The sequence below is a fragment of the Alexandromys fortis genome, unplaced genomic scaffold (genome assembly GCF_014885135.2).
Source record: "Alexandromys fortis isolate MF-2015 unplaced genomic scaffold, M_Fortis_MF-2015_v1.1 scaffold_101, whole genome shotgun sequence".
Lineage (NCBI taxonomy): Eukaryota > Metazoa > Chordata > Mammalia > Rodentia > Cricetidae > Alexandromys > Alexandromys fortis.
The window spans coordinates 582,370-595,581 of record NW_026067983.1 but is presented as its reverse complement, the minus strand read 5'-3'; the positions used below and the strand labels follow the sequence as shown (position 1 = coordinate 595,581).

Here is a 13,212-nt window from a genome sequence, read left to right as displayed (position 1 = left end):
TCAAATATATATATATATATATATATATATATATATATATATATATATATATATCATATGACTCAAGAAACCAGACATGAAAATGCAGTAGCGTTTCATTTGTAATTTTATAAATAAAGCTTGCCAGAATATCAGAGAGTAAAACAGCCACACTAGCCAGACATACAGACCAGGCAGCCATGACATGCACCTTTAATCCCAGTAGCCACACTAGCTTGTCATAGAAACCAGGCGGTAGTGGTGCACTACCCAGAATTAGAGAGGGTTATAAAATGGGAGGGGACAGTCCTCAGTCTTAGTCTCAATCTGAGGTGTCCTGGAGGCAGGACCGCCATTTTCAGACTTAGGTAGAGGTAAGAGCCAGTGGCTGGCTGCTTTGCTTTTCTGTTTTTTTCAGGTTGAACCCCAGTATTTGTCTCTGAGATTTTATTAATTGTGCTACATAAAAGCCCAAATAATTCAAATTAAAATGGGTTGCATACCTAAACGGAATTCTCAACAGAAGAATCTCAAATGGTCAAGAGATACTTAAAGAAATATTAAAAAATATTAGCCACCAGGGAAATGCAAATCAATATGACTCTGAAATTTCATCTTACACTTGTCAGAACGACTAAGATCAAAAACCCAAGTGACGGCTCATGTCGGAGAGGATGTGGAATAAGGGGAACAGTCTTCCATTGCTAGTGGGAGTGCAAACTTGTACAACCACTCTGGAAATCAATATGGTGTTTTCTTAGAAAACTGGGAATTGATCTAACTCAAGACTTAGCTATATCACGCCTGGGCATATATCGAGAGGATGCTCCATCCCACCGCAAGGACATTTGTTCAACTATGTTCACAGGAGCTTTACTTGTAATAGCCAGAATGTGGAAACAACCTAGATACCTCTCAACCAAAGAATGGTAAAGAAAATGTGGTATATTTACACAATGGAGTATTACTCAGCTGGCTAAAACAACGACATCATAAAATTTGCAGGCAAATGGATGGAACTAGAAAAAAAATCATCCTGAATGAGGTAACCCAGACTCAGAAAGACAAATACAGTATGTTCTCACTTATAAGTGGCCATTAGCTGTAAAGTAAAGGATAATCATGCTATAACGCACAGACCCAGAGACACTAGGCATCAAAGAGGGTTAATGGTGGGATGTTAAGATCTCCCCAGGAAGGGGAAATAGTAGATTTCGTGGGTGGACTGGGGGTGGGTGCGGATGGGAACAGGAGAGGTAAGGTTCAGTGGTGGTAGGGGAGAATATGAAAGAGATGCCTGGAAAGGGGACACTTTATGTGAGGTAGAAACCTAGTCAAAGGGAAACGCCCAGGAATCGACAGGGATGGCCCCAGCTAAGACTCCTAGCAATGGGGGATGCATAATTTGAACTGCCCATCTCCTGAGATCAGACAGGACTTTCAGTGAAGGGATTGGGACACCAACTCAGCCATATAACCTGTGAACTACATCTGTCCTGCCTATGGGATGTGCTGGAATTGGTGCCTAGCCCAAGTGACAAGAGAGGTTTTACCCAGCAACTGATGGAACATATGCAGAGATCCACAGCCAAACATCAGGCAGAACTTGGGAAATCCTGTAGTAAAGGGGGAGGAAGAATTGTGGGAACCAGAGGGGTCAAGGACACAAGAAAACCCACAAAATCAACTAGCCTGAGCTCACGGGGGCTCACAGAGACTGAACCAGAGACCCTGCCAGGAACTGACCTGTGCCTTCTGGGTGTATGTCATAGTTCTGTAACTCGGTCTTTTCACGGGACTCCTAAGAATGGGAACAGAGGCTGTCACTGACTCTTCTGCAGGATTTTGGGACCCTATACTCTACACTGATTTGTCTCACCCAGCAGGGGAGGTGCTTAGTCTTACTCAACTTGCTTTGCCATGTTTTGTTGACATCCATGGGAGACCTGTCTTTTCCTGCATAAAAAGGCAGAGTGGATGAAGGGGGCTTAGGGGAAGTGGGGGAGAGGGATTGGGAGGAAAGTAGGGAGGAAAAACTGGTTGGGATGTAAATAAAACATAAATAAATAGAAATAAAAAGAGAAAAATAGAATAAGAGAGATGAAAAGTAAGAGGATAAAATTTGGAGAGAAATGGTGGATCTGGAAAGAGCTAGAGGAGGGGGGTATATATAATCAAAATACATATATTCATGTATGAAATCTCAAACAATAAATGTTAAATATTGTGAAAAATATAAAATACTGGAAGTAAAAAAAGACTTACCCCATCTTCCTACAGCTCAGTTGAGGAGAAAATGAAGCCAGAGCAAAATAATAACGCAGAATCACAAAGAGTATAACATAGGCTTGAATAGAGAGCATGAACTGTTAAAAGGAATTATAATGTTTCCTGATAAACTGACTTAAAATACATGAATCAGCAGTAGCAGCCAGCAAGTTTTTCCTCCGGCTTGGCTCTGAGGTATCTACTAGAATGATAAAGAAGAAATCTCTCTGCTTGGAGCTATGTATTACGTGGTAGATGTAAATAATGCAAAGTCAAATACAACCTCCCCGAAATACAAAAGCAAATTTCATTTCAACTTCTCCTGTCCATACGATTACACAAAGGTCTATTTCACATGACCACTGAACTCCTAGAACGTTGTTGATTTCCTCATTCCCACCCCACGTTTCTAGAAAGTCCTTCTAGAGAGATGGTAGAGCTGCTTCTGTTGGAGTTGGAGGTAGGCAAACAGAAACTGAAAGACATTGAGGAAACCTCGACACTTGACAATTTCAGAAAAGACTCCATTTTGAAAGTCAAGGCGTCTCCAGATATTTATGCCGCGCTTGTAGATGGAGAAACATCTCTGAAATGGTAAGGTTGGCCGACTATCAAGATTGTTTAACAGGCTTTCTAGTACGGACAGGAAACCAAACTCTCTGAAGACGTCATTAGGACAGTAACTTTTTTATTAACCACCCCCAACTCTCTATACTTCACTCTCTCCTCACCCCCTTTTTCTCCTTTTTTTTTCCAATATAAAGCCAGCTGACCACTCCCAGGGTATGAATTTATGATGGGGCAAAGCGAGGTGGTAAATCCAGCGATCGCACAGTTCTACGCACGGCAAATGCTGAATCATCTTACAGCAGACCGAATGTACAGCCCTCGAGTTCTCCTGGCCTTATGGAACTGGCAGTCAGTTTTAGAGAAGAACCGTGCTATGGCCAGCCCTTGCACACACACACACACACACACATCATGGTGATCTCATGGTCCTGGGGCCCTGGGCTGAAAAGGAGGGCACTGGGTTAGGTCTCTCCGATTCTTTGCGTGTGTGATCTGTGAACTAGTTGTGTTTTAGCCTACACCGAGGAAAACAAAAAATGGACGTGTAGACACTTGCTTTTAACCGTTCTCCGGATCACCGTTTTATTATCGTAATTATTAGCCCCTTTGAGTGAGCTGTTAGCATTAGAAAAATATTCTCAGGTTGAGCCTTTTAAATAAAATATTCAGTGTTGCCTACTTTATAAAGCTATTTGCAGACATTAGGAATACTGGTGGAGACAAGTTATAGCTGCAATTTCTTTTTCAATCCCCAAGGTAAAATACTAACCGAAGACGCCCTCTAGGCAATTCCCGAACCCACCAGTGTCTCCTTTCTGCCAGGGCGGGTTCCAGAGCCAGGCTGCTCTCTATGTGTGTGCAGCATTCAAACGCGGCAAACCTAAATCACATTTCCATCACCATATTGCCTCACATTTCCCTTCTGGTCCTTCAACAACAACAGCAACACAACACCCCGACACAGCAGCATTTTCTTTAAAATTCCCTCGCTGGTGAAGCGCCAGGCCGGCGTGGGGTCGCTGGAGGTGCGGCCCCGAGACGAGACTCTCCGGTGCTCGACTCCCTGCGGTCTGCGCGGCCGGCTGGGCGAGCGCGCACCTGAGCGGCGGGGCTGGAGGGCGAGCAGGGCGAGCTGGGCGAGGCCGGGGCCGCGCTCCTCCTCCGCACCGGCCGGGGTCACCTGGCGTCTTCCGCCCCAGCCCCGCTTCCTGGTGCCCGAGCTTCACTCGGTGGTCCCCAGCCATCCCATCTCCCCTCCACCCCTCCACCGCAGGCCCCTGCCCTGCTGCCCGCGCGCGTCCTTCCCGCGCCCGCTCGCCCTGCCGCGCCCCCAGGTGTCCCCTCAGGCCTGCCACCTCCCGGCCCGCCCCGCCCAGCGTTGCCGGGGCTCGGGCCCGGCCCCGCGGTCTCCCTCCCACCCCCGTCCCCCTCGCGCCCCTCCCCAGCACGCGCTATTTTTAGCCCGTCCTCCGCGCGCCGCCCGCCCGCTCGGCGCAGCTCGCCGCCGCCGCCCGCCCGCCCGCCCGCCTCCCCGCACGGCGCGCAGCGCCCCAGCCTCGCGCGCCCCCGCCGCCTGCGCCCCGCCGCGCCCCGCCGGCAACTTTCCCTCCCCGCTCGGCCTCCTGCCTCGCCATTCCCTCCTGCGCTGCGGAAGATGGCTGTTTGGAGAAGGCGGCGAAGTTAGGGGGTCGCCGACGCGGGGCGGAGGAGGGCGCACAGCCTCGGCGGGAGCGGGCGGAGGTGAGTGACACCGCAGTCGGGTCTGGTGCTGCCCGGGAAAGCCCTGGGAATTGGGGGCCACGCGTGCTCCGGGAGCGCCGCGGCATTCCCTGTCGGGCTCCCCGCGCTGGCAGCATCTCTGCCGGGACTTCCACGCCACTTGGTTTGCACGGAGCTTGGTGGGTACCATTGTCAGAAGTTGGGTGCTGGGTGGTGTTTTTGGTGAAGACCTTGGCATTTGGCTAGTCAAGCCGAGGTGAGGGTCCTTGGTCAGATTTTGCCTCCCCCCCCCACACCCGAACACACACCCGATTTCTGTCGGATCCAAGCCGTGAACGAAAAGTTTGCACAGCCAACGTGTTGCTTGAGGGGAGAAATACTTAGTGGGGTACCTTTGGTGTTTGGAGGGGTACTTCAGTTCCAAGTCAGTGCAGCCGAATACCGGGTTTGGAGAAAAAGTTCAGGTTGGAGGATGGGAGATGAAGCAATGCCGTGCCCAGTGGAGGAGAGTGATGAATGTTTGCTCCTTAAGGTAAATTGGGGGGTGTCGCAGTGAGGATGGGATGCGGTGGCGAAGACAGGGGGGCGTTCCCCGATCCCTGCTTGCTTAGCTGGTAGCTTGGCTCTGAGGACATCACCCACTTGTCGGCAGTGAGAGGCGCTGGTGTCAGAGGCCTGTGTGTCTGTGTGAGACACAGTGGGACCGAGCTGCCCTGCAGATCCAAGGCACCGGTGTCTCTGCCGTTCACGGTCTTGAAGAAGTCTCTGTGAGTGTTTCTTATGCTCTCATTTCAGGAGAATCTGTCACGTTTGTTTTCCCTGTCGGGAGGTGTGTGTTTTCCCCTAAGAGGAACTTTCAGATTGACTGTAGGGTTTTGAAATCCGTGAGAAAAGCCGTCTTGATGCACACACGTATCTCACGACTAGGCACAGTACAGAAGCGAGACACAAAGGGCTTAAAAAGTTTAACTCATGCCAGGAACGAAGTGAGGAATTAAGCGCTTCCCCCCATGGTATACCGCTTATGCAACTGAATATTTTTGGTGGGCCGAGACAGCTTATAGAGTAGCGATTAGGGGCTCCGAGTCCTCCGAGCATAATCCAAACCTTGTAAGAATGAAGTCCAGGAAAAGCAGAGTGAGTTCTCATGAACCCATGTTACAAAAAAACTAACTTGAAGTCTTTTGACTTTTGAAAAGATCTAGATGTTATTTTCTGATGCCCCAGAAATCTTTTAAATCCTGTAATTAGTAACAGCACAGAAGTTGCAGTTAATAAAGGAGGACAGTATAAAAATCACGTTTGGGAAAAGATGCCTTTGAACTGCTCTTTGGGACTTTGGATGTTTATTATGGAAATTATTGTCACTGGAAGTTTGTTGTGTTCTATATTTGCATTTTTTTCCAAGGATAAGTAGTCAATCTTATCCTTTAAAACTACTGCTCCAGTTTGGGCCAATTTAATTATTTCACAGACATCAAGTACCTTCTGCTTAAAATACGTCGGAACAGTAACGTATCTCAGGTAAGTTTGCCGTTTCCCTCACTTATGTTGTCTGAATGGAGCAAACCTCACCATGAGAAGTGTTGACTGTCCACACGTCACACGCGGGGAACAGGTCAGGTCTTCAGGCGTGTTTCAGTTAGCAAAGTGGTGCCCAGTGCACTGGTATCCTGAGCCCAGACCTTTGATGGACTGGCAGCTAGAGGGAGAGAGGTTTGCTCCCAAGCTGGTGATCTCCACTACACAGTGGACAGTTTAGGTGGACAGTAGGTGTGCAGGAGGAAGAGTTTGAGATGAGGTATCAGTTTATAGACAGGAAGCAGATGCTCTTTGTACCTCAGCCTCCCTGTTCCTCTCTCTGAAGTCCAGCCTGTTGAGCTGCCTTAGCTGCAAAGCCAGACTGACATTGGCCAAGACTTGCACTGAGCCACCACTGTCTGTAAGATAATGATGATGCCTCTAAAGCTAAAAGGCGATTTTGTATGATTGTCATTGTTTGTGACGGGACTATTTATTATAGACCTTATGAAGTTACTTTCACCGTCCATAATTGCTGCACACACAGAGACCACACACACACACACACACACACACACACACACACACACGTACACACGCACACTATACATTAGCTTCTCCCTCAGGGTTTAAGAATTTTAAATCTTGAGGCTAGCTAGAAGAGAAAAAGTGAACTACTTTAATGATACTCATAATTCATAATCTCAATATTTTCAACTGTGGGCTCCATTTTTTATTAGGGCGATTTTCTTGAATTGTTTAAACATTACAACATGTTGTGCTGTACACCCTCTCAGAGGGGAATGTGTATGTTATTCTTAAATAGAGATATGGAGAAATAGCTAACAAGGAGAGTCATTCGAGAAACATATGGACATGATAAAATCCTTCTGTGTGCGGCATCTGCACCTTCTCATTAGTGAAATAGGGAAGCCATGGACATTTTTCTTGTGATTACATCCAAATGTGTGTTTTTTTTTATATTTGTGTTTAAGTTGGTGGGGGCTTTTACTGCTTAAAGCACTTTCTTTCCAGTGAGGATAGCACACTTAGTTTTGTTATTCACATTCACAGATACAGATAATTGTTTCTAGATTGTTATTATAACTTAGATCTCTTGGTAATTCTCATCCCCCCACCCCCAAAGAGATAGGATTTAGAAAGAGGACAGCGGGAAGATGGATAGACCCACAGTGGCACATTAGTGACTCTGTGACCCCAAGGGCATTGATATGTATTTATCATTTTATTAATCACAAGAGCAAACTGCCATAGCGATATCATAGGTTTACACAATCCCAGATTCTCGAGCATCATCTCTAGAGGTAGCATAGATTTGGGGACCCTTGTTCTAGTCAGCATGAATAGGTTCTTGCTCTGGGAAAACTCTCACAGCCATCTGAACGGGGAAGAGCAGCCTCAGCTTCTCTAGGTGGCATGCTTTCCTGCAGACGCTCCCCAGCCCACGTCTTGTCCTGACTCTGCTGGTCTTGCTTTATCAACCACAGCCTCTTCCTTCCCTGATCAAAGCACCCTGGGGTTTATCAGTTCTCTTATCAGCCCGAGAATCAGCAGCAAGAGGACTCTTGATCCCATTTTTTTTTAGGAGAATATTCCAGAAGTCAGGAAGGGAACACCCACTCCAGAGCCAGATGGTGGTCAGAGATCATGTGATGCGTATCAAGGATGTGTGCTCCCCCACCCCCGTGGGTCTCATGCTTTGGCGTAATTTACAGTCTGATGACTGTAAACAAGAGGTTTAATGGGAAAATCTTGTTTTTATTCGACTTTGCGTCTTAATAAATAGACCTTACTAGAAGAAAACACACAGCAACTTGCTCATCTTTTTCTTCCTTCTATTGCGCTCTCTTTATCAAATCTCAACAGAGTTTTTAAGATAATTGCCTACGTGACTTGTAGCAGCCAAGGTGATAGATAGATGTGCGCCATTGTGTGGTTAGATCCAGGAATGAAGTGTATTAGCCAGGATGCAGAAGAAAACATTGGAGTCCTTAGAAAATGAAGTCTTATGTAAGCTCACACATATTTGTTGAAAACAATTCTAGTTTTTTTTTTTTTAATGAAGAAAACAGGCCTAGACACTTTCTATCCAGTTAATGTAGTTTTACTTTCCCTTCTCTTAATTGCATGCTTTGTGCAAACTCATCTGAAAGATTTTTCAGTGCAAAGGACGGGGGAAATCTGGTGATTTTCTGTTGTCTGTGAAGAATCTGGTTTGCAGCTTCAGAGAGAGGGAGTGCTTACCTGTTGTATGATGTAGAAGGCAGAGTACAGCAGGATGTTCTAAAACTGATGGTGCTGATATTGCCGGAAATGGTACTGTCTTCCTATTGTGCAGAAGCTGTTTCAGGAAAGAGGTAAGTGCGGACCAGCTCCTGGAGCATAGGGATAAGTGGAATGTTCAAAAAAGGTAAGATCTGGATAGATTAATGTCACTCAAGGTATTTTGTAGCCAGGCATGAAAATGAATGCCAGTACTAAATAAATTTATTAGAGAATATTGGTGGTTTTCATTTGCTATTTCTGCATAACTCGCACAATGAGTTTATCAGTTTGAAGCAACCCCCATTCCACACAGCTCATCAGGCGCTCTAATCCGGAATCTCTTCGGGACTTGGTCAGGGCCACAGTCTCATCAGATGCTCCATGGAGAGTGACCAGCGTCCATCTTTCCTGTACTGACAGTAGTTTCGTCTTCCTGTAGCTGTAGGGCCGAGGTCTCCGCTTCCTATCTGGCTGTCACTGTCAGGTTGTCTCAGCTCTCCTTTGCTGAGGAGCCCCCTTACGGGCACCTGTGCAACATGGCAGCTCACGTCCTCAGATCTCCGTTTCTCTGCTTGAGTGAAACAGAGACTGTACTGTGGCATGGCGTGATACTTCGCCTTTCCCATATCTACATCAATATCTTTAAAAATGATTTATTTTTTTTACTGTACATGCATTGATGTGTTGCCTGCATGTATGTCTGTGTGAGGGTTTTGGATCCCCTAGAACTGGAGTTACAGACAGTTGTGAGCTGTCATATGAGTTCTGGGAACTGAACCTGGAGCTTCTGAAAAAACAACCTCTGATTTTAGCCATCCATGCACACACACACACACACACACACACGCACACACATGTATATATGTACACATCCACATAATATATACATATACACATGCACACATACATATAATATACACACATGCAATATAATATATACATATACACATGCACACATACATATAATATACACACATGCACATATAATATATACATATACACATGCACACATACATATAATACACACATGCACATATAATATATACACATACACATGCACACATACATATAATATACACACATGCACATACACACATGATATATACATACACACATATATAAGTAATATATATAACTATCTATAATACATATATAACTAATGTGTCATCCAGTCCACAGAGTGGCATCATCACAGTCTATTGATTCTACTTATCTTTAAAGAGGCCACCGAATGTCTCATTGGAGGTCACATTAGGATGTGTCCCGTGAGATGTTTCTGCTGCCACTGCCCACACCCAGCTTTGTAAGGGGAGTTTATGCTTTGTCACCTAGGACAGGAGTCTCTGCATTTATACATATGAACGAGGTTCAATTATTATGGCCCAAAAGAATAACATATTTTTACTGCTGAGGGAAAGAGAATGAAAAAAAATCAAAAGAACGAGCAATCGTTTAACAGAATGTTTAAATTTTTGGCCTCCTTTGGCCGTCTGACTGGAGTTGTACTTGTCCCTGGAAAGAGTGATCTTTTGGGGTTGAGGCAGTGATGGTTGGGAAGCCCTACAGTGCAATGATGGTGGTGAAGACAGAATGGAAGTCTTCCTGTTAGCGTGCGTGAGCCTGGGAACTGATTTAATTCATCTTTAAAAGCAGAAGGCTGTTAAGGGATTGGACCCGCCAATCCTTTCAAGGAACCAGCACTGTGATTCAGACCCGTACAGCGTGGCCTTCCAAATTCTGTCTTACAGGCAACAGACCCAAGGCCACTCAGAAGCACAGTACTTCCTGAATCTCTGAGATGATGGGATGCTATGTAGGAGCTTTGGCCTACAGAACACTCTTCTCGGACCATTTTATCAAGTCCAGACTTCCACTCTGGCTGCCTGGACTACATTTCCCTTCTGCTGCTCCCATTCCCATCCTCAAGTAAAGGGAGACTTTGAAAGGTTAACTACCTTGCTCGGGGTCACCTGACTACGGGTGGCCCCAGAAATTGAATGCAGGTCTGGTTTCAGAGCCCAGAGTCTGGGCTCACATTCCGTACTCACAGCGGTAAGCGAAGTCTCCAGGGGAAGCCGTTCATGCGCACATTGAAGTGTCTCTGCTGTCACTGCTCTTGGGGTCCGCCGTTCACCTGGAGAGAACTGCACACTGGAAGACGCTGGCTGGCTAAAGACACGAGTGGGAGCGGGGGCTGCGGCATGCTTTCATTTCCCCAGCAGGAAGCGCCGACGATAGGTCTCTCTTAGATCTCAAAGTGAGAATCGGTGGAGGCTGTTCGTTTTTATTTGAACTTTCCATTTCGGTTAAAATCAAAAGCCCCGAGTCCATCTTCTCCCCTGTATGTAGATTTCCACTATTAAGTTAAATCAGGAGACATTATGAATTCTCAGCACCTCTTTGGCCATAGGGTTCTTTCTATAGCTTTTTCAGATGCCACCGTTTTGATCTACTTTCAAAGTCTATTGAGACATTCTTTCTTTCTTCTTCTATTACTCGGCCCTCCTTTCTACTCGGTGGTGTCTCCCGAATTCTATTCATAGATATCTGCCCCTTTCTTCTATCTTATGTACTTAAATCTCCTTTAAATGGCTCGCGTTCCATTGATCAAATCATTGGCCCAGATCCCCTTCCTGCTTCCCTGTGAAACACAAGCTTGGTGTGGGACTCTGGAAATCTCATCTAATTTCTGTTAATTTTACAGAGAGATGCTCTATCCCCGCAATATACTTGAGAAGCCTTTAAGGGTTCTCTGGATGTTTTAGTCAAACCGCAAACATTTAAGATGGATTATTCCAGGAAAATTCTCAGGCTGGACTGTGTTAAGGTCAAGTGAATACCGTCGAGCCGTTCTGTGGAGGACAGGTAGGTGGAACACTGGGATTGCCTCCTCTGGGTCCCGGTGTCTACCCTCCCTGAACCCTCCAGTTGGCAAAGGGGAACTGTGAGTCACTCAGCTGACCCGGAGAGGACAGCAATGTCCTGGTCCCGAGTAGAACTCAGAAAACCTTGAAATGAACTTGTTTCTTTATGTAAGTTTTAGCGTTTTATTTAGAGCTCAGATTCTAAAGGCCTCCGCTCTCTCTATGATTCTCTGTTTGGTTCACTGTCTGGACCCAGCTTAGCCTTAGCACCGTTGAATGTTAGACGGCTGCTGTCAGCAAATGGCTTGGACTTTAGGTAGTGGGAGACAGCCAGGCTGAGGGAATTAGTCAACACGTAATAACACCCAACTGTTCTGTTTCCAGAGCTGGGCATTTCCGAGGCCAGTTCTACCACTCAAATTCCCGGGATCATGTCGTGCAAGCAGCACACAGTGAGGGGCTGAGTCCCCTCCCAATCCCCCCCCAGTCCCTCCCCCCGCCCCCCCCCTGCAATCAGAGACGGAGTGGCCTGTTCCGTCTCCATTCTCAGTGCGTATTCTGACCAGAGACACCAAGTCCTTGTTTTGTAGCCACGTTAGACTTTTGCTCCTCTGTGGCTCTGTTGGGACACTGCTCCTATCGGTCCCTCTGGTTTGCTTTTCCTGTGGGCGACGCGTGACTCATCTCTTTTTGTGACGGACCCTCTGATCCCTGCAGGGTCTTCTCATCTCTGTCTTCTCTCCTTTCTCATAGCATCCGAGCTTCCTGAAGGATTAGACATTGAATTGTAGTGTTAATTTTTAAATCCATGGCAGAAGCTACTGCATGATGAGATTCTTTACTTGTGTGTGTGTGTGTGCGCGCGCGCACGTCCAGAACACAGCATTCTCTTACTTTGCACATGTATTTGTAGCCCCTGTAATTTTCATGGCTCACTTCACAACTGTGACCTCTCCCTGACCACACCTTGATGGATACGGCAGAGAAGGTTACCTTTGCTGTCCAAACAAAATGCCACCGGAATAATGAGCTGATTCTGCCTAGACTACTAATTTGTAGAGTGTGAACTTACAGTTTTTAAGCATTTAAGTTAAGTGTGTGGGGACATAAAAATGCAAATGCTTTTGTTTGTAGATGTTATGAATTATTTAAACCCCAACCCAGTGGACAAATATTAAACACACGCCACAGAACTGGTGACAAGAACAGTGCTGTGTTGTGTGACATGAGACACATAACTTGGAGAAAGCTTGCCAGTGTAGGGTCTGGGGTACAGCACGGACCTTCAGATTCAGTTTCTGCTTAATCGGATCTGTTTTTCACGTCAGAATAAGTGCAGAAAACATCCCTGGAGCAGTAGTTTTCCCACAAGTAAGCAACGTTAACTTCCAGACCTTGTTTGCTGGTTCAGGGTAATCAGATTCCGTTATGTGTCCGAGACTCAAATTCCACCAATATCTAACCCTCAAATGTTAGCTTTAATGCAGGATCCACTGAAAACGCTATAAAATTTCATTTTCTTTTGAAAAAAAAATGTGATTGTCACTGTGGAGATATTGGATTCTGTGTCAATGAGCAAAGTGTATTCGGAGATGGCCAGAATGAAGAGCGGCTGGGGTAAGATAGCCATGAGCCGACTGACCACAGCGGGTAGGATGCCGACCTTTGCGCATGCTCTGTAGTGCTGAATTCAGCTCACCTTTCCTCTGGTCTGGCGCTCCTGTTGTGTTTTGTTTGATACAGCGCCTCACCCGGGCTGGCCTGCGACTCACCGACTCACCGAGTAGCCCAAGATGGCCTTGACCTTGTAGCCGCCCTCCTCCTCCTTCTCCTCCTCGTCGTCCTCCTCGTCCTCCTCGTCGTCCTCGTCCTCGTCCTCCTCGTCCTCGTCCTCCTCCTCCTCCTCGTCCTCGTCCTCGTCGTCCTCCTCCTCGTCCTCGTCGTCCTCCTCGTCGTCCTCCTCGTCGTCCTCCTCCTCCTCCTCGTCGTCCTCCTCCTCCTCGTC

At 46.6% G+C, this 13,212-nt stretch overlaps 1 protein-coding gene across 7 annotated transcripts in view; it reads left to right on the top strand.

Annotated features, from left to right (window-relative positions):
* The first annotated feature begins 4,334 nt into the window (after positions 1-4,334).
* The window catches only part of Hdac9 (histone deacetylase 9), a 511,434-nt gene continuing 502,556 nt past the window's right edge, over positions 4,335-13,212 (top strand). For all 7 annotated transcript variants that reach the window (XM_050158706.1, XM_050158702.1, XM_050158705.1 and 4 more), the window contains exon 1: positions 4,335-4,557. The gene's annotated coding sequence lies outside the window, so the exon portion shown is untranslated. The remainder of the gene's footprint in view (positions 4,558-13,212) is intronic.